Here is a 4,416-nt window from a genome sequence, read left to right as displayed (position 1 = left end):
AACATCACAGTTTCGCTTTCCATCTCCTCAGTCCATTGTGCACTGTGAGGTGCAAAGCAGACGCAACATCACGAGGGAAACTTGTGGCTACTGATAATTACTGTGTCAGAGACTAAGTTAAGCAGGTACTGCATCATGTATGAAATCCCCTTAACCTGCAAAAGCCAGGAAAATGTAACAAGTCAAAAATATAACTGAATGTATCCTTAAATAAAATTTAACTTCCAATCATTTTGTTTTTAAATTGTTCTACTTTCTCATTCTTGTGCGATAACGTGATGGACTCTGTCTCTGCTCTGTATTAACTGATTCTTTCTCGTTTCAATTCATTGTAAATGTGACGCAAGTTATTACGTCTCAGCTATGAACAGGCTCCAGTCCATTGTGGTTCAGTCCAGTAGGGGGCAGTATAACACAGCTTTTTGTTTTCACACAGACCAGTCGCTGAATTGGAGATAATTGAAGTGCAGCTGAACACAAGGGAGGCGTTTTTGGTGCACAGTGGAAACATGTATTTTGGGCAGTCTTGAGATTTCCAAGAAACCACTGCCTATTTCTCGGAGGCAGGACGACCGGAACAAGTTTCCATTTCTGATAAATATACTTTTAATACCTGAGAGCTGAAAACTGGAGAACTACTGCCAGGGGTCAGGGTCATCCTGATGAGCTTTATCAGAAACACGTCTGCCCAGACACATTGGTTTTGCCAGTTACTTTCACAATTGCACAGATGTTGCACGAGTTTTCACCTTTCACTATAGGCGAAGTTATGTAAGAGCCATGTCAGTCAGAAAGTCATGTCAGAAAAAATATGAATAATATTAAATATTAAAGGTTATAATAGCGTCATTGATAATAAACCACCTGTGGCTCAACCAGCTACCCAAAAGAGAACTGCAGACACATTGCGGTTTATGGTGCTGCTGAACTGTATTTTCTTATACGGAGACGTGCGTCCAACAGTTAGTCCACTCTCACTGATATGAATGGGGTGGGCAAGATATTCAAAACACCAAGTATTCAACTGCAAACTAGGCCCTCCAAAATGACCTTTCAGTTGAATCAACACCTGTCTTAGAACAACAAAACTGAACACTATGACTTCCGTAAGGGTAGGATTTATTTAAGGAGTGTTGGATTATAATGGATTAATTTTATCTTGGTGTCCTGGCAACTGGGTGTATACAAACAGGATTTGTTTTGAAAGAATAAAGATGTATCCTGCCCAGAATTTTAAAACACTCTGCTTCACTTAGTTGCAGCTGTCTAGAACATCTGCCCCCATCAGGCTGAGTTTTAAGTGCTTTGTTCACCAGTTCTGTTCAGTCGCTGATATAAATCAGTGCATTGCTGCATGTTTATGCCTCTATCAGTCCTGTCCACCTGTTCTGTTCATCTCATCTGCAGTTCTTTCTTGCAGCCCGCATGTGACAGTCTTGGAAACTTAAACCCTGTGAGTTGTTGGAGTAAACAAGTTGTCGGGTCACCTTGCTCCTTTGAAAGAGGGTAAAACACTTTCTGATCTCCCGCTTTCTTCTCTTTTTGTATCTCTAAAGTGCTTTTCACGCCTAAACCTGTTTTAGGGAATCTGTAATTACCAAAGGAGGATGCCTGTTTTCAACCATTACTGACATCTGAACTTCCTCTAAGAGCCCGGAGTGTTAGCTGAGCTCCTCAAGTGCAGACATCCTGGTGAAGTCTGGTGAAGTTTAATATAAAGCTCTTGTCCACGGTAAAGACCAGCCTCTAGGGTGTGACAACCTGTAATTCTAAATTGAGGATTTCTTATAAACATATTTTAAAAAGAATCAGTTGTATAAATGAAAAGTTTTCTTAAAGTCTAAAAATTACTTCATGTGCAATTGAATTTGTTATTTCAGTTATTATTAATTAATGGTCATAACAACAATAATTCATGCCAGTTGCAGCATGATGGTGATAATCAGACCCTTGTTAACTCAGACTTGTTTCCTGTCTGTAAAGCTGTGCATGGTGTCTCCTGAATAATCATTACTGTCATTTCAAGAGTGGTAATACTAGATTAAAAATGACAACACCTGTCACAGGTATGCAGTGACATCGTAAATGGAAAACCTTGAACGCACTGTGGGGACTTTCCTTCTATCTGAGCTGTTTACGGTTCAGTATGATACTCCACCCAGCACTAAATACTGTGGAAGTCTGGTCAAAGCAGAAAGTAACATACACACACCTTTGATAACACAAACATGCAGGTTTGTCAGGCTCATAAGACAAATCTCATTTAGAAGTACTTGACAGAGATTAAGTGTTATCTCTTCTGACAACATAATGGCAATTATGTAATCAGGTCTTAGTTACACACACATTCTCATATAACAGTACTGTTTTACTCTTTAAGGATCATGTTTTAGTCTCTTGTAGTGGAAAAAAAATGGCTGTGCACGATGCAGACTGTAGAAACTTTAGGAGAAATGAAATATCATTATAAGGTGGGTGGTAATGAGAATGTAGTGTCGTCTCATCAGCGTGAGACTCTGTGCACACACATACTCCAAAAAAAAACTAACAAAAAAACAGAGTAACACATACCTAGCCATCCAACTACTGTATAGTGTTAAACTGGACGTGTGTGCGCACTTTTCCTCCCTGGCACAGTGGTGTAAAGATGACCTAAAAACCCCGGGCTCCAGAGAGTCACCTTATACTCAGGTGTGACATTACAGCGTGAGAAAAGCATGCTGGGAAGGCTCACAGGGCCACAGAGATGCAGGCTCTAGACAGAGAGAGAGAAAAAGAGAGACACAAGACCAGAGCACACTCACAGAGTAACCTCTTTGTATTACATTTCTACAACACTGAGGGGTCACTGGATTGTTTGATGAGTATGAAAATGACAGGGGCTTTGCAGTCTCCAGAACTCAACCCAAATGAACACTTGCAGGAGATTCTGGACCACTGTTAAATAGTGCCCTACACCACCAGCATCAAAACACCAAACGAGGAAATGTATTTTAGGAAAATGGTGTTCATTCCTCCAGTAGAGTTACACACACTTGGTGAATCTGACAAGGAGCACTGAGGCTTTTCTGGATGCCCAAAACCTTAGTTCACTTTATGTTTTCTGCGTATCTCCACAGTTTGTGCTCTACATGTGTGCATCTACTCTATCAACAATGAACTCTGACAGCCATGTCAATAAAGCTTGTTTGAATTCAAATAGGCACCGAAAAGACAGACTCCTCAGCCAGGCATGCAGAGGTGCAGGCCAGGATTTAGCTGCTGCCCAGACTCTGCCTGGACCTGTATACCTGTTCAATGGCTGCCAGGTGCCTCAGAAAGGGAGGAGGAGGGAGAGAGAGAGGCTGAGGCAGGAAAACAGTATGAGAGAGGGAGGGGGGGGAGATATAGTGAGAGGGAGGGAGAAGGAGGTTGGGTGTGGTAAGATGCCTTGAGCACATTCCTTGAAGCGACCGCACCCTGTGTTTCAGCGTCTCTATACCTGCCAATGTTTGTTATCGGAGCTTGTTCTTGTGAGCAAAATTTTTCTGTTCGCTCTCATACTTCATTTAATTAAATTTCATTTCACAGACAAAATATTCATGTTCTTTGCATTGCACATTGTCATAGTCGATTTATGACACTCTCACACCTGTATGCAAACACTCAACAATCGTTTCATATCTCTGTAACACTGAGAGTTGCACATTTGCATGAACAAGAAAAGAGTAAACGCACATAGTGAGACCTCATAAATATGGCTCCTAAAGCGTGTGCGTATAACAACTCCACATGACCTGGGTGCTCGGGCTGACATTCAAACAGGAGGCACGCCCTTCGTGGCAGGACTGAACACACAGTCACTCATAAGTGCGTGTTACTATCAGAGGGCCATGAAACAAGGTGTGCTCTGTCTGATAGACACGTTTCAGGACAAAGGACGGCCCAAATAAAGTGCACACACACTGGTAGATACCTTTATTACCTCTACTACGCCTTGTGTTCACATCATAGTTGCAGGCGTATGTGTGTGCAAGTGAACAACAGAGAAGGAGATTGAGAGTGAAAAAGAGAAGTAAGTGAGGCAACAGGAGAGAGTGAAACAGGTTTGAGAATGAAGTCATTTTCTTCATATTACACAATCAATAAGATGATTACGTATTAAATAGTCATTAGTCTTTTGGTCAAATGTGAGAACAATCTGCAAAATCCAGTATCACCTGCAAATAGTAGTTTCTATACATGCATGGAGTCATGCAAGAAAAACAGTGACCCTGGACCTACTTGACATGCACTGTGTCTCCATGGTCATTAGCAATGGGCTTCCCCAGTCCAGCCCATATTCAGGGAGGAGGACCCGAGCGGTGCAGCCTGCAGCAGGGAGGATGGCTTTACAGAGGGTTCATATATAGTGCTGCAAAAAAGGGAACTGTTGGA

The sequence above is a fragment of the Toxotes jaculatrix genome, chromosome 13 (genome assembly GCF_017976425.1).
Source record: "Toxotes jaculatrix isolate fToxJac2 chromosome 13, fToxJac2.pri, whole genome shotgun sequence".
Taxonomy (NCBI): Eukaryota; Metazoa; Chordata; class Actinopteri; family Toxotidae; genus Toxotes; species Toxotes jaculatrix.
Note: the sequence above shows the minus strand (reverse complement) of the source record.